The 18,953-nt window shown below is 46.8% G+C and overlaps 8 non-coding genes across 8 annotated transcripts; 2 read left to right on the forward strand and 6 right to left on the reverse strand.

Annotated features, from left to right (window-relative positions):
• Positions 1–276: 276 nt before the first annotated feature.
• On the forward strand, positions 277–358 carry TRNAS-GCU (transfer RNA serine (anticodon GCU)). The gene has a single exon. It is a non-coding gene; the product is annotated as a tRNA-Ser (tRNA).
• Positions 359–2,761: 2,403 nt separating this feature from the next.
• On the reverse strand, positions 2,762–2,843 carry TRNAS-GCU (transfer RNA serine (anticodon GCU)). The gene has a single exon. It is a non-coding gene; the product is annotated as a tRNA-Ser (tRNA).
• Positions 2,844–3,390: 547 nt separating this feature from the next.
• TRNAS-GCU (transfer RNA serine (anticodon GCU)) lies at positions 3,391–3,472 on the reverse strand. The gene has a single exon. It is a non-coding gene; the product is annotated as a tRNA-Ser (tRNA).
• Positions 3,473–3,995: 523 nt separating this feature from the next.
• On the reverse strand, positions 3,996–4,067 carry TRNAM-CAU (transfer RNA methionine (anticodon CAU)). Its single transcript has one exon. It is a non-coding gene; the product is annotated as a tRNA-Met (tRNA).
• Positions 4,068–7,447: 3,380 nt separating this feature from the next.
• TRNAI-AAU (transfer RNA isoleucine (anticodon AAU)) lies at positions 7,448–7,521 on the reverse strand. Its single transcript has one exon. It is a non-coding gene; the product is annotated as a tRNA-Ile (tRNA).
• A 530-nt stretch (positions 7,522–8,051) lies between these two features.
• TRNAV-CAC (transfer RNA valine (anticodon CAC)) lies at positions 8,052–8,124 on the reverse strand. The gene has a single exon. It is a non-coding gene; the product is annotated as a tRNA-Val (tRNA).
• A 1,070-nt stretch (positions 8,125–9,194) lies between these two features.
• TRNAI-AAU (transfer RNA isoleucine (anticodon AAU)) lies at positions 9,195–9,268 on the forward strand. The gene has a single exon. It is a non-coding gene; the product is annotated as a tRNA-Ile (tRNA).
• Positions 9,269–9,917: 649 nt separating this feature from the next.
• TRNAR-ACG (transfer RNA arginine (anticodon ACG)) lies at positions 9,918–9,990 on the reverse strand. Its single transcript has one exon. It is a non-coding gene; the product is annotated as a tRNA-Arg (tRNA).
• Between the last annotated feature and the right edge of the window lie 8,963 nt (positions 9,991–18,953).

An 18,953-nucleotide genomic window follows, 5' to 3' on the forward strand; every position in this document is an offset into this window, starting at 1 on the left:
CGGCCCTCCTCACTCATTTCCAAAGAGAGGCAAACCTCTGGCCCTTCTTACTTCGGAATAGTTGACAAGTTTACTGTCCATTTCCGATGGATCAGCACTACTTCTTCCAGGGAATAACATACACACTTGACTCCAGTTAGGGTTTTATATCTTCTTTACACTCGAAAGAAAAAACTTTTCTTGTTTGTTTGTTTTTCTTGATTTCTGCCTGGGGACTGGTCCGCGAGTCTCCTACTGTCTGTCCCTTGTCTTTTCACGACTATACGTATGCTGTACGACGAGGTGGCCGAGTGGTTAAGGCGATGGACTGCTAATCCATTGTGCTCTGCACGCGTGGGTTCGAATCCCATCCTCGTCGTCTGGTTGCGTTTATGGCCTTCTGCTGTGGCTCAGCTGGTGAAGAAACCACCACTCGCAATGCGGGAGACTTGGATTCCATCCCTGTGTGGGGCAGATGTCCACTCCAGTATTTTGGCGCTTAGAATTCCATGGACTACAGTCCACCTGGTCACAAAGAGTGGGACACGACTAAGTGACTTTCACTTCTACATGGTTACTAAATTTAGATCAGGTTAGCTGGAATGTTTTGTAAATCAACCTTGAATGCAATGCTTGTTGCTATTACTTATAAAGACACCAGTCGCATGCACTTTATGGGAAGAATGAGCAAAGGAATTAAGTTTGAAAGGCAGGAGAAAATGAAATGAATATGGTATAATAAATAGGTTTCTGCATCACAATTCAACTGGCAAATTCAAGAAGGAAAACACAGAAATCTTAGGAAAGTTTTCCCTTTTTTGTACAGTACTGTTTAATGAGTCCTTACACTGTGACAAGAAAATAAAAATTCCTTGAAACAGCAAGCACCATAAATAATGAGAAAATTTCAAAAAAATCAAATAGAAAAATAAAAATCTTCTGAAGTTGGGGCTGGGAGGATGGTGGAGGGTATGGGGGGATTGGGAAGGTGAGGTGAGGTGTGGAGGGACCTGCTCTCCTTTACTTATTGCTTTGAAGATGTTCTTATTTGGAAGCCCACTAAACTAACATACTTCAACTTATTTTGCCTGGTTACCCTATGCACTCATCTCACACGCTGGTAAAGTAATGCTCAAAATTCTCCAAGCCAGGCTTCAGCAATATGTGAACCATGAACTTCCTGATGTTCAAGCTGGTTTTAGAAAAGGCAGAGGAACCAGAGATCAAATTGCCAATATCTGCTGGATCATGGAAAAAGCAAGAGAGTTCCAGAAAAACATCTATTTCTGCTTTATTGACTATGCCAAAGCCTTTGACTGTGTGGATCACAATAAACTGTGGACAATTCTGAAAGAGATGGGAATACCAGACCACCTGATCTGCCTCTTGAGAAATCTGTATGCAGGTCAGGAAGCAACAGTTAGAACTGGACATGAAACAACAGACTGGTTCCAAATAGGAAAAGGAGTACGTCAAGGCTGTATATTGTCACCCTGCTTATTTAACTTCTATGCAGAGTACATCATGAGAAACGCTGGACTGGAAGAAACACAAGCTGGAATCAAGATTGCCGGGAGAAATATCAAGAACCTCAGATATGCAGATGACACCACCCTTATGGCAGAAAGTGAAGAGGAACTCAAAAGCCTCTTGATGAAAGTGAAAGTGGAGAGTGAAAAAGTTGGCTTAAAGCTCAACATTCAGAAAACGAAGATCATGGCATCCGGTCCCACCACTTCATGGGAAATAGATGGGGAAACAGTGGAAACAGTGTCAGACTTTATTTTTTTAGGCTCCAAAATCACTACAGATGGTAACTGCAACCATGAAATTAAAAGATACTTGCTCCTTGGAAGAAAAGTTATGACCAACCTAGACAGCATATTAAAAAGCAAAGACATTACTTTGCCAACAAATGTCCATCTAGTCAAAGCTATGGTTTTTCCTGTGGTCATGTATGGATGTGAGAGTTGGACTATAAAGAAAGCTGTGTGCCAAAGAATTGATGCTTTTGAACTGTGGTGTTAGAGAAGACTCTTGAGAGTCCCTTGGATTGCAAGGGGGTCCAACCAGTCCATCTAAAGGAAACCAGTCCTGAATATTCATTTGAAGGACTTATGCTGAAGCTGAAACTCCAATACTTTGGCCACTTGATGTGAATAACTGACTCCTTGGAAAAGACCCTGATGCTGGGAAAGATTGAAGGCAGGAGGAGAAAGGGACAACAGAGGATGAGGTGGTTAGATGGCATCACTGACTCAATGGACTTCACTGACTTGGTGAGTTGGTGATGGACAGGGAGGACTGGCATGCTGCAGTCCATGGGATCGCAAACAGTCAGACACGACTGAACTGTACTGAACTGACCCTCTAAATTGTTCGGAGGAGGGAATACCTGGGTTCAGACCAAAACTTTGGATCCATTGACTCTGCAATTTGTGCCACAACATGATAGATATAAGCCGTATATCATACCCTAAGAATAGACAGCAATAGCACTCAGTCAGGCATGGAAGAGCACTAAACTAAGATCTAGAATGAGTGGAGAACGAAAAGATGTGAAACGAGGGCAGAGGTTGAGCACTAGAATGTCACCAATGAGGAATGAGATTATAGAAAACAGAGAAAATCGCCACAGTGTGAATACGGGAGTAACCAGGATGGAAATGAAACTGCAAGAACAAAGAAAGTGAGAGGTAGAATGAGGACAAGCAGAAAATTATATACAGTTCTTTTGTCAAGATACAGAGCAAAATTTACTTTTCCCCTCCACTAGAAAGTCCGACGAGGATGGGATTCGAACCCACGCGTGCAGAGCACAATGGATTAGCAGTCCATCGCCTTAACCACTCGGCCACCTCGTCTCGCAGGAAACTGCAGCGTCTGGAAACTTTTAAAATATATTACTGGTTGGAAAGCCTTTATAGTTCCATGTTTGTGCCCAGTACCATTCTTCAAACTGCAGTCTTTTTCAGAGAATTTACACAAAGAACTGATTCTTTACTCCTTCCTTGGGGAACCTTTCACACTTTGATAGTCTTTTAACCTGCTGTGACTCCAGCTTTAATTCTCATTCTTCTTCAGTACTCACATTGCATCGCAGTCACGGTGACGTTTTCTCTCTTTTCTGTAATCTGATTCTCCTGCGTTTTTGAAATTAACTCTTTTCCTTCTGTTTTTCCCACAAACTGAATGCGATTGGGTTCTTCATAAGTAACAGCAAGGTGTATTGCCTTCGAGAAGGATTTTTTAAAAATTCCCGTTAACTTGACCTATAGGAGTGAAAAGAGAGGCGTAGATATCCGGAGTGGACATCTGCCCCACACAGGGATGGAATCCAAGTCTCCCGCATTGCGAGTGGTGGTTTCTTCACCAGCTGAGCCACAGCAGAAGGCCATAAACGCAACCAGACGACGAGGATGGGATTCGAACCCACGCGTGCAGAGCACAATGGATTAGCAGTCCATCGCCTTAACCACTCGGCCACCTCGTCGTACAGCATACGTATAGTCGTGAAAAGACAAGGGACAGACAGTAGGAGACTCGCGGACCAGTCCCCAGGCAGAAATCAAGAAAAACAAACAAACAAGAAAAGTTTTTTCTTTCGAGTGTAAAGAAGATATAAAACCCTAACTGGAGTCAAGTGTGTATGTTATTCCCTGGAAGAAGTAGTGCTGATCCATCGGAAATGGACAGTAAACTTGTCAACTATTCCGAAGTAAGAAGGGCCAGAGGTTTGCCTCTCTTTGGAAATGAGTGAGGAGGGCCGATTTTGCTATTACACCCTCACCCCCGCCCCCCGCCCCGGCCCCAGGGCCCTCGCCCAGGACGAAAGGAAAAAAAAGAAAAGAGAAAGGACGGGAAAGGAAAACGCTTGCTGGTTTGTAAAGATTAGGAAGGCGGTGGCAACGGTTCTAGGAGTGGTGAAAGGAGACGGTGCATCTGTAAGCTGACGAACTGTGTTGTGCCCGTGATGCTCGAGCGAGGAACTGGATGGGTGTCACGAAAAGAAAGCCTAGCAGAGGATGGTTTCGATCCATCGACCTCTGGGTTATGGGCCCAGCACGCTCCCGCTGCGCCACTCTGCTGACAGGTGGCCTGACTAGGCTGCTTTTTCCCTACTATGAGTATCATGAGCAACGTCCCATTTCCTTGTACAGATAAATTTTGGTTTGTTTATAAAATCGAAAGAATAAATCTCCCAGCGATAAGATCAAACTTCTACGACTTATTGTACGTGTAAAGACTCAAATCACTTTCTGAACTATTGCCCTAGGCAAGAAAAAGAAAAAGAGTCTTACCAGAGGATATGCTATATGACTCCGTTTCTACGAAATTCAAGAGCAGGCACATTACCTGGCGCTAGAAATCAGACAGCGATGAGCTTGCAGGAGGCAATATTGACTGGCGAGGGGGCATAAGGCGATTTTCTGGACTAATTGGCATGTCCTGAACCTCGAGCTGGGCGGTGGTCACGTGGGAGTAGTATACCTCGGTTAAGTTCATCCAGCTCAATTTACACGTAAGCTCTTTACATTTTAAAATATTCTTTAATAAAGTGTTGGGGAAAGGGTCCCACGGAGATGTAATAACCTAAAGGAAAGGAGAACGAGAGAGAGAGAGAGAGAGAGAGAGAGAGAGAGAAAGGGGACTAGAGGCATCAAGGGACTGAGAGGCGTGGCTCCGGTGGACTCAGGTGCTGGGCGAGTCCCACTGGTTCATCCAGTCCCAGCCTCTGAGGCTCTGCCAAGTGGCAATCATCACCCGGCCACCAAGGAGGACGACTGGAATTGACCCAGGGGGAAGGCACTGGTGCAGCAGGTAGGTGTTCCGATGTCCCGCGGGTGACAGCCAGGCGGCGATGAGGAAAGAGTGTGCGGATCGCCCATCTTCCAAGGCTCCCGCCCCCTCATCAGAAAGCGCCCACCTTCAGCCTGCCGGCCCGCCAGAGATCCGAATGCCCGTTTTGGTGACGTCAGCCCCTCGGCACTCCTGGACTCAGGCCCTGCTCTCCCACCAGAGCCCTCCTCTCCCACCACCAGCCCTGGCACACACACACACGGACACACTCACACTGGTACAGCGGAGAAGACCATGTGACCGGCGCTGGGGCCTGTAGCCTGAACCCTCCAGATAGGTTGACCCAGCTGGAACCTGGAGCCCGAGCCCAATATCTGCACACACTGCTTGCCACAAGCAGCAGGAGGCCCCATGTTTCCCGGAAAGGCGATGCCAACTGCCCCTAGGACAGGCCGCTGCACTAACCAACCTGCCCCTGTCTGCTCCCCCGCAGCCTGCAACCCCAGAGCAGAAACCCACAAACCGAAGAGGTCTCAGCTTTCCCCTCTTCCTCCTCCAAAGAGTGGAAAGGCCTGTTTCCAGCCGAGACAAAATTGCAAGGATCAGACGCACCCTCCTGCCTGAAAGAACCAAAACAGATCAGAAACACTTTTCCAGACACCAAACATCAGGCAAAGAAGGATGGTAATCTCTGACAGAAAAGAAATGAATGAGCGATTTTGCTGGGAACCGACGTGAGATCTAGGATTGCACCCGAGTTTTTACTGCCTTGAGAGAGTTTCCAAGGCCCAGTGCAGGCAGAGGCTGGTGAATTCTCTGAGTTGAAATGTTGGGGCGGATAAAGTCCAGGAGACCAAGACAGCTGGAGACGGCAGGACAGAGCACCGGAAAGGACAGAGCCGGGAGAAGAGGAAACTCCCGGAAGCTCTCCACATGGACCTTAACACTGGTCAGCGCACACAGGTAGGGAAACTATACAAGGCTGGGGAAAGAATCCCCACAGTGATCAGAGAAGGGACCGTGATACTGAATTGTCCTTTGAAATCAGAAGCAATCGTGGGAGATGCACGGCTGTCAACTGATGACAAGAGTCCAGATTTGATTCCTGGCCTAAAAAAAAAAAAAAAAGTCAGTCTTGTGGTCTTGTGTTTCTTGTTCAAAGTGGTCAAAGTGCTGCAGACACGTAGGGAGAGGAAGCATCCCGAATCAGTCCACCACCTTGCGCCGTCTCTCCTCACAAGGCAATCTTGGCTGTCAGTTCACCTTAAAGGGTCTTCAGAGACATGGAAAGAACGACCTTTTAAGAATGCCTCCTTACTTTGTATCTCTTGAGGATTTGAGAAAGGGCGTTGATTGAGCAACTACTTTGGAAAGACAATTTAAAATCGAATACGCTTTTGACAAAAGGTTGCCAGGAAACTTTTCCACTGCCCCTGCCCCCACCTCCCACCAAATTTTTCGTGTTAGGCCACCCTCTGACCCTGCCCAGCTCTCTGTCCTCATCTATTGGTCCCGGAGGAAAGAGAACCCTGCCTGCCTGGAAAAATGTTGGGCTTGTGGTAAGTGGAGAGCTGAACTGGGTAACGAGTGGGTAAAAGGTATGTGAGGGTGGCGGGTTTGGAACACAGTTAGAGGACTCTAACTGTCTCCTTACCTGTCTCCTGGGAAACCCGTATATGGGTCAAGAAGCAACAGTTAGAACTGGACGTGGAACAACGGACTGGTTCAAAATTGGGAAAGGCATAGGACAAAGCTGTATGTATATTGGCACCCTGCTTATTAAATTTCTATGCAGGGTACATCATGTGAAAGGCCGGGCTGGATGAATCACGAGCTGGAATCAAGATTGCCAGGAGAACTATCAACAACCTCAGATACGCAGATGATACCACTCTGATGGCAGAAGGCGAAGAGGAACTGAAGAGCCTCTTGATGAAGGTGAAAGAGGAGAGTGAAAAAGCTGGCTTAAACCTCAACATTCAGAAAACTAAGATCATGGCATCCGGTCCCATCACTTCATGGCAAACAGAAGGGGAAAACGCCAAAATCAATGCGGACGGTGACTGCAGCCACGAGATTAAAAGACGCTTGCTCCTTGGAAGAAGAGCTATGACCAACCTAGACGGCGGAGACGTAACTTAAAAAGCGGAGACGTAACTTTGCCGACAAAGGTCCGTACAGTCAAAGCTATGGTTTTTCCAGTAGTCATGTACGGATGTGAGAGCTGGACCATAAAGAAGGCTGAGCGCGAAAGAATTCATGCTTTCGAAGTGTGGTGCTGGAGAAGACTCTTGAGAGTCCCTTGGACTGCAAGGAGATCAAAGCAGTCAATCCTAAAGGAAACCCACCCCGAGTATTCATTGGAAGGACGGTCGCTGAAGCTGGAGCTCCAACACTTTGGCCACCCGATGCGAAGAGCCAGCTCACTGGGAAAGACCCTGATCCTGGGAAAGACGGAAGGCAAAAGGAGAAGGCGTCGGCAGAGGACGATGTGGTTAGACAGCATCCTCCAGGAGAGGGTGGAGGACTGACGAGCCTGGCGTCCCGACGGGACAGGCACAACCGCAAGGGGACTCTAGGCACTATTCTCAGGGCTGTGTAGGTTAAGAGGCAAGTTTTCTCGGAAAACAGTTGGCAGCCTCCTGGAGGAGGTGACCAAAGAGAACAGTGGCCCGTACGGGGATCGAACCCGCGACCTTGGCGTTATTAGCACCACGCTCTAACCAACTGAGCTAACCGGCCCCTGACTGCGTGAGTCCTCTTCTCTTCTTCCTTTCCTCTTACGGCCCCCGCCTCCCCCTCCAAAATGTCAAGTTCCAACTGACCCTTACTGTTGCTTCTCTTAAGAGAGTTTCGTCATTGTCGTTGCCTTCCATCCTCAGTCAAAAGAATGAGACGCTTTCTCGGAGAAGAAAACCAAAAGAAAAGAAGGCACAATTGGTTTTCGGTCGTATTCCTTGACGTGAACGAGGAAACCGAAGGTTTTCGGAGGAAGCTGCGGTCTACGGCCCGGGGAATCCATGGAAGAATTTGCTGTTTGTGTAAAAGGCTCGCAGAAAGCGCCTTAAGCTGGGCTGAGTGCAGGCTCTGCCGTACGAGATGGAATACGGTGCCTGAAGACTATTCCGATGGGTCGGATCGTCGGTAGTTCCCCCAGGTTTACCGGTGAGACTCGGTGGGAGTTCGGAAGCCTCCTCAACTACCGAGTTTCTCGGAAGGTTCCTGAGAGGTTCCGGAGAACGGTTCAAAATGCAAACTCCGAAGAGCGAAGCTGTTCCCGCCCGGTTTCGAACCGGGGACCTTTCGCGTGTGAGGCGAACGTGATAACCACTACACTACGGAAACTTGCTTTCTCGGCTCCTTGATCATGTTTTCCCTCCCCGGCTGATGGTGTCCAAGCGGGAAAGGAGATTCCCGGCTAGCCCAAGCTGGCCACACCGAATCGGTTTTCTCTTTCAGGAAATGGTCGACGTTAGTGCGCCCTCCTATCACGACCAACAATGCTACAGTCAATGAGTCACACTAAGCAAATACTACCTCTAAGCGAAGAATTCCTTGCCAAAGGCAGAGCAGACGTTTTAGGCAGCGTCCGGGTACAGTAGATGTCGGAGAACTGCTCGATTTTGTCTTATGTGGGTTTGTGTGACCTTAGGAAGTTCTGTGATCACCATCTCTTGAGTGCCAGAAAAAGATTGCAATGACTGAAGACGATTCAATGATCCTGGTTGAAAAGTAAGCGCGATTCGGTGCCCTTGAACTCTAGCAGCTGCCCATTCTGTGACGGGCAGTGTTTGGCTGATAGAAACCGAGGGGCGGAGAGGGGCAAATGCCCACTGATCTGCCAGGCAGTCCTTACTTTGTCCCCCCTGACCTCAGTTCTGTGCCAGTTGAGCACAAATCACCCAGAGTCAGACTAGAATTGCTGTGGTCGGTAACATCCTCAAGGCACTAACACTGCTGTTGTAGATATCATCAGTAACATCCAAAGTCAGTTTGTTTCTCCGGGGCAAGCTGAGCTAACGAATCTCCGAGCCGTGGACTACGAGGGCAGCGAACGGTAAACCGGAAACATCCTGAATCCTGAAATGTCAAAAGTCGGTGATCAATCCCAGATTCTTTGGTCTTCCGCTTGAAACAAACAAACAAACAGACAGAGAAGACAGACAGACAGACAGACAGACAACAACAAAACACCGCTAACTGAAAGACCAAGAGGGAGTGGACGTGAGGCTCGTCTCCTGCTCCCTCGCTTGGCGGCCTTTGGTCCAAAGGGCTGCTGTCCGAGTTTGGCTTTGTGTGCAGAGGTCACAGCAGATGTTTGCTGGGTTACGCGTGGAACAGCTCTCCGAGGACCACGAAAAAGAAGTGTAACCGCGGCAAACAGAGGTCTTAAGTTGTAGATCAAGACTTGTCATGGCCGGTTAGCTCAGTTGGTTAGAGCGTGGTGCTAATAACGCCAAGGTCGCGGGTTCGATCCCCGTACGGGCCAAGGGGACTTTTGCTCCTTATCACTCAAGGTGTTACCTGTTTGAACCCTGGAGTTGTATGTAATGTAACTTGGGTTGCTTAAACAAAAAAAAAAAAAATAGCGTGTTACTCCTCCCTCTTGAAACTGTCCTACCGGCGCTCTTCTGGAAGTCGGGGTGCAGGGCCAGCTCCGATATCCGGCGCCCAACACCCTGGGCTTTCTTGGATTTAACGTTTCCTCAGTCAAAGCCACTCTTCTTTCTATTAGGAAGAGGGGAGGGCGTGGTGAAGGGTAACCCAGTGGGAATAAGTGGCGAAGACACTTGCCGAGCCTTCTTCCTTCCTACGTTCCATCTCTTTCTTGTTCCTCGTCCTCCTCTTCTTTTTTCTTAAAGCCTGTTTGATGTGAAACTCAGTACAGGTGTCCCTATGTGGTCCTTTCCCCCTCCGTATTTGCTGTGGGAGATCGAAACCAGAAAATGCTTGATTGTGGATGTTCCAGTGATCGCAATCACTTGAAGGGTCCTTCGGACTCCCACAAGACGTAGGATGGCCCCACGGGGTAACAAGAAGCAAGGCTGAGGGAGCTTTTCGTAGCGCTTGTGAGCCGCCAAAGCTTGGAGAGTTGGGGTGTGGTTCAAGTGCAGGAAGATCAGTTGTGCAAAAGGTTTCGAGCCAGCCAGGAGTCGAACCTAGAATCTTCTGATCCGTAGTCAGACGCGTTATCCATTGCGCCACTGGCCCCCTGCGACGAGAGGGCTTAAGCATGTCTATTTCAATGAGGCCTCCGAAGTCGCTGGTTCTGCTATGAAGATAGAAATAACCCCGAAACTGATGACTCCCACCGATTCTCTTCATTTGGGGTTAGTGTACGTACTACAACGTTGCTTTCCATGTCTACATTTTGGATTACAAGCAAATTTAACCCTTAGGACTTTCCATACATGATAGAAAGAAGTCACTCCTTGAGAGCAAGTTTTCTGCTGGGAGTGCTCTTGGTTAATTTCTGCTACCTGTTAATCTGGCGTGCTTCCACCTCCCTCATCTATTCTATACTTCTTTGGGGCCCTGATGATGCGTCTGCGGATGGTTACTGACTGCCCTGTATTCTCTTTAACTAAGTGTTTTTAAAATAAAGTACACTTATTTGGTTTGGAAGTGCATTTGGCCCTAAGAATCACATTCTACTCCTCTTACTGTTAAGAGTAGTTAATACTCCCTAAGAGGGAGAATCATGGCCAAATTCTATGATAAATCATGCGTCGGATAAAAGCATGCAGAAGTCAATGGTAAAGGCAAAAAGAGGCAAGAAGGCAGGAAAGGTATACTCAAAGGTGCAGAAACCACATTAGGCAGAGACTGCTGGAATTCAGGAAATGATTTAATACCACACAAAATTTAAACAGGCAGACATGCTCTCTTTAGACACCGTGGTTATATGTTTCTTTTTGTTTTCAAGTTGGGCATAAGGAACACGTCAAAATATACAACTGCCTTGAGAGAAGGATGTTGGATGTTGAGAGAGACAGGGCATAGTAATGTTCTTGATGGCACAAACTTGGAATCCAGAATGCAACGCTTTCTCACCCCAGCATTGCCATCTGTTGCCTAACTGGCCTTTGCGATAAAAGACCAGGTGTACAGAAGCTAACAGAAATGTGAAGATTTATGCAGAAAGCTTTGGGGAAGTTTTATCTGAAGGAGTGATGATGGAGGGGAAGTTTCGAGGTTGAGGAGATCGTAACTAGGAACAGAGGGGGAACAAATAATATATTCACAAGTCTCTGGGAAATGAGAGGACAGGGTGGTGGGGAGAGAAGGGGGCAGTGAAGTGTGAAATGAAGCTGGAGACATAGGAGAGGCCATGGAGAGGATTTGAGGCCATAAGCTTAAGGGTCATGTCATAAAATAGGTCTCAGATGTTCAGGTGGCAGGCGACCCTTTCAGAAACACCGCTTCCTGCCTTTCATCCATTTGTCCTCTCAAAGTTCACAGAATCTGAGATCTAGTCTGATCTAATCTGAGTAAAAGTCAGCTAAAATTCCCCCAAATATTGGAGAAAACTCCCAGGCATTCAAACCACGCAGCCCCCTTTAGACCGCAGCGGGCAACAGCGGTGGTCCCGGTGGACAGCCCGGCCAATCCGCCCGACTCCCTCAGTTAGAATTTCAGGGATCTGCCAGCCCCGGGTGCTGAGCTCCACCAGCGCAGAGGCAATGGGAGTGCAGACATCGAGGTATCACTTCCCTGAACGCGGGAGCCCCCGTTTTGCAGTCTGTACTCAGGTGTCAAGGGAAATAATCAACAAGCAGTCTATACCCGGAACAGAAGAAAAAGCGTGAATCAAGCCAAACTAAGGACGATAGCCCCGTGTGAGTGTCTCTCACTTATTCTGATGAACGGCTCCGGAGAAACACGGTTTTCAGCAGTTTTATACCGTGTCTATTTATATAGATTGATTATATATATTTATATAGGTTGATGTCGACATTCTAGGAATCAGCGAACTGAAATGGACTGGAATGGGTGAATTTAACTCAGATGACCATTATATCTACTACTGCGGGCAGGAATCCCTCAGAAGAAATGGAGTGGCCATCATGGTCAACAAAAGAGTCCGAAATGCAGTACTTGGATGCAATCTCAAAAACGACAGAATGATCTCTGTTCGTTTCCAAGGCAAACCATTCAATATCACAGTAAGCCAAGACTATGCCCCAACCAGAAACGCTGAAGAAGCTGAAGTTGAACGGTTCTATGAAGACCTACAAGACCTTTTAGAACTAACACCCAAAAAAGATGTCCTTTGCATTATAGGGGACTGGAATGCAAAAGCAGGAAGTCAAGAAACACCTGGAGTAACCGGCAAATTTGGCCTTGGAATACGGAATGAAGCAGGGCAAAGACTAATAGAGTTTTGCCAAGAAAATGCACTGGTCAGAACAAACACCCTCTTCCAACAACACAAGAGAAGACTCTATATATGGACATCACCAGATGGTCAACAGCGAAAGCAGATTGATTATATTCTTTGCAGCCAAAGATGGAGAAGCTCTATACAGTCAGCAAAAACAAGACCAGGAGCTGACTGTGGCTCAGACCACGAACTCCTTATTGCCAAATTCAGACTGAAATTGAAGAAAGTAGGGAAAAACACTAGACCATTCAGGTATGACCTAAATCAAATCCCTTATGATTATACAGTGGAAGTGAGAAATAGATTTAAGGGCCTAGATCTGATAGATAGAGTGCCTGATGAACTATGGAATGAGGTTCGTGACATTGTACAGGAGACAGGGATCAAGACCATTCCCATAGAAAAGAAATGCAAAAAAGCAAAATGGCTGCCTGGGGAGGCCTTACAAATAGCTGTGAAAAGAAGAGAACTGAGAAGCAAAGGAGAAAAGGAAAGATATAAACATCTGAATGCTGAGTTCCAAAGAATAGCAAGAAGAGATAAGAAAGCCTTCTTCAGCGATCAACACAAAGAAATAGAGGAAAACAACAGAATGGGAAAGACTAGGGATCTCTTCAAGAAAATCAGAGATACCAAAGGAACATTTCATGCAAAGATGAGCTCGATAAAGGACAGAAATGGTATGGACCTAACAGAAGCAGAAGATATTAAGAAGAGATGGCAAGAATGCACAGAAGAACTGTACAAAAAAGATCTTCACGACCCAGGTAATCACGATGGTGTGATCACTGACCTAGAGCCAGACATCCTGGAATGTGAAGTCAAGTGGGCCTTACAAAACATCACTACGAACAAAGCTAGTGGAGGTGATGGAATTCCAGTTGAGCTATTCCAAATCCTGAAAGATGATGCTGTGAAAGTGCTGCACTCAATGTGCCAGCAAATTTGGAAAACTCAGCAGTGGCCACAGGACTGGAAAAGGTCCGTTTTCATTCCAATCCCAAAGAAAGGCAATGCCAAAGAATGCTCAAACTACCACACAATTGCACTCATCTCACACGCTGGTAAAGTAATGCTCAAAATTCTCCAAGCCAGGCTTCAGCAATATGTGAACCGTGAACTTCCTGATGTTCAAGCTGGTTTTAGAAAAGGCAGAGGAACCAGAGATCAAATTGCCAACATCTGCTGGATCATGGAAAAAACAAGAGAGTTCCAGAAAAACATATACTTCTGCTTTATTGACTATGCCAAAGCCTTTGACTGTGTGGATCACAATAAACTGTGGACAATTCTGAAAGAGATGGGAATACCAGACCACCTGATCTGCCTCTTGAGAAATTTGTATGCAGGTCAGGAAGCAACAGTTAGAACTGGACATGAAACAACAGACTGGTTCCAAATAGGAAAAGGAGTACGTCAAGGCTGTATATTGTCACCCTGTTTATTTAACTTCTATGCAGAGTACATCATGAGAAACGCTGGACTGGAAGAAACACAAGCTGGAATCAAGATTGCCGGGAGAAATATCAAGAACCTCAGATATGCAGATGACACCACCCTTATGGCAGAAAGTGAAGAGGAACTCAAAAGCCTCTTGATGAAAGTGAAAGTGGAGAGTGAAAAAGTTGGCTTAAAGCTCAACATTCAGAAAACGAAGATCATGGCATCCGGTCCCACCACTTCATGGGAAATAGATGGGGAAACAGTGGAAACAGTGTCAGACTTTATTTTTCTGGGCTCCAAAATCACTACAGATGGTGACTGCAGCCATGAAATTAAAAGACGCTTACTCCTTGGAAGGAAAGTTATGACCAACCTAGATAGCATATTCAAAAGCAGAGACATTACTTCGCCAGCAAAGGTGCGTCTAGTCAAGGCTATGGTTTTTCCTGTGGTCATGTATGGATGTGAGAGTTGGACTGTGAAGAAGGCTGAGCGCCGAAGAATTGATGCTTTTGAACTGTGGTGTTGGAGAAGACTCTTGAGAGTCCCTTGGACTGCAAGGAGATCCAACCAGTCCATTCTGAAGGAGATGAGCCCTGGGATTTCTTTGGAAGGAATGATGCTAAAGCTGAAACTCCAGTACTTTGGCCACCTCATGTGAAGAATTGACTCATTGGAAAGGACTCTGATGCTGGGAGGGATTGGGGGCAGGAGGAGAAGGGGATGACAGAGGATGAGATGGCTGGATGGCATCGCTGACTCGCTGGACGTGAGTCTGAGTGAACTCCGGGAGTTGGTGATGGACAGGGAGTGCTGGCGTGCTGCCATTCATGGGGTCGCAAAGAGTCGGACACGACTGAGCGACTGATCTGATCTGATCTGATCTGATCTGATAGTCTTTGCAGCCAAAGATGGAGAAGCTCTATACAGTCAGCAAAAACAAGATCGGGAGCTGACTGTGGCTCAGATCACGAACTCCTTATTGCAATTTTCAGACTTAAATTGAAGAAAGCAGGGAAAAGCACTAGGCCATTCAGGTATGACCTAAATCAAATCCCTTATGATTATACAACAGAAGTGACAAATAGATTCAAGGGATTAGAATATGACAGACAGAGTGCCTGAAGAACTGTGGACAGAGGTTGGTGACATTGGACAGGAGGCAGTGATCGAGACCATCCCCAAGAAAAAGAAATGCAAAAAGGCAGAATGGTTGTCTGAGGAGGCCTTACAAATAGCTGAGAAAAGAAGAGAAGTGAAAGGCAAAGGAGAAAAAGAAAGATATACCCATTTGAATGCAGAGCTCCAAAGAATAGCTAGGAGAGATAAGAAAGCCTTCCTCAGTGGTCAATGCAAAGAAATAGAGGAAAACAATAGCATGGGAAAGACTAGAGATCGCTTCAAGAAAGTTAGAGATACCAAGGGAACATTTCATGCAAAGATGGGCACAATAAAGGACAGAAATGGTATGGACCTAACAGAAGCAGAAGATATTAAGAAGAGGTGGCAAGAATACACAGAAGAACTATACAAAAAAATATCTTCATGAGCCAGATAACCACGATGGTGTGATCATTCACCTAGAACCAGACATCCTGGAATGGGAAGTCAAGTGGGGCTTAGGAAGCACCACTATGAACAAAGCTAGTGGAGGTAATGGAATTCCAGTTGAGCTATTTCAAATCCTAAAAGGTGATGCTGTGAAAGTGCTGCACCCAATCGGACAGCAAATGTGGAAATCTCAGCAGAGGCCCCAGGACTGGAAAAGGTCAGTTTTCATTCCAGTCCCAAAGAAAGGCAGTGCCAAAGAATATTCAAACTACCACACAATTGCACTCATCTCACACGCTAGCAATGTAATGCTCAAAATTCTCCAAGCCAGGCTTCAACAGGACGTGAGCTGTGAACTTCCAGATGTTGAAGCTGGATTTAGAAAAGGCAGAGGAACCAGAGATCAAATTGTCAACATCTGGTGGATCATTGAAAAAGCAGGAGAATTCTAGAAAAACATCTACTTCTGCTTTATTGACTACGCCAAAGCCTTGGACTGTGTGGATCACAAGAAACTGTGGGGAATTCTTCAAGAGATGGGAATACCAGACCACTTGACCTGCCTCCTGAGAAACTGTATGCAGGTCAAGAAGCAACAGTTAGAACCGGACATGGAACAGCAGAGTGGTTCCAAATCGGGAAAAGAGTACGTCGAGGCTGTATATTGTCACCCTGCTTATTTAAGGTCTACGCAGAGTACATCATGCGAAGTGCTGGGCCGGATGAAGCACAAGCTGGAATCAAGATTGCCGGGGGAAACATCAATAACCTCAAATATGCAGATGACACCACCCTTATGGCAGAAAGCAAAGAACTAAAGAGCCTCTTGATGAAAGTGAAAGAGGAGAGTGAAAAAGATGGCTTAAACCTCAACATTCAGAAAACGAAGATCATGGCATCCGGTCCCATCACTTCATGGCAAATAGATGGGAAACAATGGAAACAGTGAGAGGGGGCTCACTCTCACTGTTTTGGGGGTCTCCAAAATCACTGCAGATGGGTTGCTGACTGCAGCCATGGAATTAAAAGATGCCTGCTCCTTGGAAGAAAAGCTATGACCAGCGTAGACAGCATATTTAAAAGCAGAGACATTACTTTGCTGACAAAGGCCCGTCTAGTCAAAGCTATGGTTTTTCCAGTAGTCATGTATGGATGTGAGAGGTGGACTATAAAGAAAGCTGGGCACCAAACAACTGATGCTTTAGAACTGTGATGTTGGAGAAGCTTCTTGAGAGTCCCTTGGACTGCAGGAAGTTCCAACCAGTCTATCCTAAAGGAAATCAGTCCTGAACATTCATTGGAAGGACTGATGCTGAAGCTGAAGCTCCAATATTTTGGCCACCTGATGTGAAGAACTGACTCATTGGGAAAGAACCTGATGCTGGGTAAGATTGAAGGCAGGAGGCGAAGGGGATGACAGAGGATGAGGTGGTTGGATGGCATCACCGACTCGATGGACATGATTTTGGGCAAGCTCCAGGAGTTGGTGATGGACAGGGAAGCCTGGTGTGCTGTGGTTCATGGGGTGGCAAAAAGTTGGACTCGACTGAGCAAGTGAACTGAACTGATTCCTTGTCAGAACAAAAAAACATCAAAAGTGAAATGGCACATTCCTTAAAGGTTTCAAAAAAAAAAAAAAAAAGGCAGATCAGCCAGTTCACATCAGATTAGTCTGGCCCAGGCACCTGGGAAATACTACTAGTGCTCACCTCTCAGGGAGAAAGGCATTTAAGCTTTACCTTTAAAACAGACTTTTTTTTTTTTTTTTGCCTTTCATTAGGCACGAACATATGTAAGCCAGCATGACTTTCCCATACCTCAACATGTGACCATTTCTTTCAAAACCATCTAGTAGAAATACAGATTTTATTTTCTTGGGCTCCAAAATCACTGTGGATGATGACTGCAGCCACAAAATTAAAAGACACTTGCTCCTTGGAAGAAAAGCTATGAGATACCTAGAAAGCGGATTAAAAGGCAGAGACAGCATTTTGCCAATGAAGATCCCTCTCTCTGGTCAAAGCTATGGTATTTCCAGCAGTCTTTTAGGGATGAGAGAGTTGGACCATAAAGAGGGCTGAGCGTGGAACTGTGCTGGAGAAGCCTCTTGAGGGTCCCTTGGACTGCAAGGAGATCAAACCAGTCAATCATAAAGGAAATCAACCTTGAATATTCATTGGAAGGACCGATGCTGAAGCCGAAGCTCGAATGTTTTGGCCACCTGATGTGAAGAGCTGACTCACTGGAAAAGACCCTGACGTTGGGAAAAATTGAGGGCAGGAGGAGAAAGGGGACAGAGGATGATCTGATTGGATGGCATCATCGACACAGCGGACATGAATTTGAGCAAACTCTGGGAGATAGTGAAGGGCAGGGACACCTGGCGTGCTGCAATCCGCGGGGTCCCGTAGAGTGGGACACGACTTAGCGACTGAACAGCAGCAACAACGGAAATACCATGTGCGGTATTTTATGTGTTTTTTAAATTAAAAAAAAAAAAAAAGTCTGTCCCTAAAATACACGCGCCACCGACTCAATGTACCATTAAAACATTTCCCCCTGTCCTTTCTCACTTGTGAGAAATCCCTCACTCGGCCCGGCAAATCCAAAGTGCGCTGTTCATGGTCCTGACTCCGGGAATAGTTCTGGTTTCCCGGGGGCGACGCGGACCTTCTCCGCCTGCCCGTCGCGAGCTTCGTGTTGATCTGGATGCCGAGTCCCCGAACCGTCCGAGAAGAGCCGCTGCTGGCCTAGATACCCTGCCTGCGAGGGTCCCCAGGCCCCGTTCCGTGTGTGTCTGTCCCACGGCCTTGTCTCGAAACACACACGCAGACAAACGCACCTCCACTCCATTCCGATCTCAACCTGGGACTGTTCTGTGCCTAAATGGAACTGTCTTTTGAACCCGGGGAAGCGACGGGTCTGTGCGACTGAAGGACAACCCGTGGCAGAATGTGACCAGTCCGCCCAGGCAAACCTAGGTGGGTGGGTAATTGGGTCCGGCTGCAGATGACCGCGTGCTGCCTTCCGCGTGCAGATGACCCAAGCTCCCGGCAAAGGGGCGAGTCGGCGTCGACCGCGTGGTGCAAACATTTGAGCAGAGATTCGGATCCAGGCGGACTACGGAATAATTCTCTGAGGGTACTGGTGGGGATCTGCACGTGGACCCGGGGAATTAGGAGAAAAAGGAAAGGACAGTGAGATTAAGCAACGGTCTCCACCCGACACAAGATCTCCGTGTAGTTTCTGGGGACAGGAAACTTCTGATTCATTGCTTCCATCCCCTCCGCCATTCCTTTCCACCTTCTGCGCACACAGATTTTATGTCGAAGGTTTTTGAAAATATTTCTGGTACGGGGGGAAAAAAAAATTGCCAGAGATGGGAGACATCTGGAAACCTCCCCTTTTTTCCGTCTGTTGGTTTTAGCTTCTTGTTTGACCGATTGCATTCTTTCGTTGATTCACTTGTACTGCTGTAGGCCTACCTCAGTTGCTTCGGGCCAGCTGCTTGCATTTCAAATCATTTGCCCACAGGCTAACAGTGAAAGCGAAAACAATAAAGTTTGGTGAAGAAAATGTAGCGAAATACTTCCATGCATTTGAGATGAGCGACTATATGTTAGACAGGACAGAAGGCGCACTAAGCGTCCAGGACATAATAAGCACTAAGCTACCCCCGTACCTCACAAAATCCGACCCCTTTTCCCTCAAAATTGCTCTAGGAGAGAACATTATAGTTGACACATTGTAAAGCTGCTGGAGTCAGAGGAACGTCAAGAAATGTTAAACTACAGTA

This window comes from Bos javanicus, chromosome 23, assembly GCF_032452875.1.
Source record: "Bos javanicus breed banteng chromosome 23, ARS-OSU_banteng_1.0, whole genome shotgun sequence".
NCBI classification, from domain to species: Eukaryota; Metazoa; Chordata; class Mammalia; order Artiodactyla; family Bovidae; genus Bos; species Bos javanicus.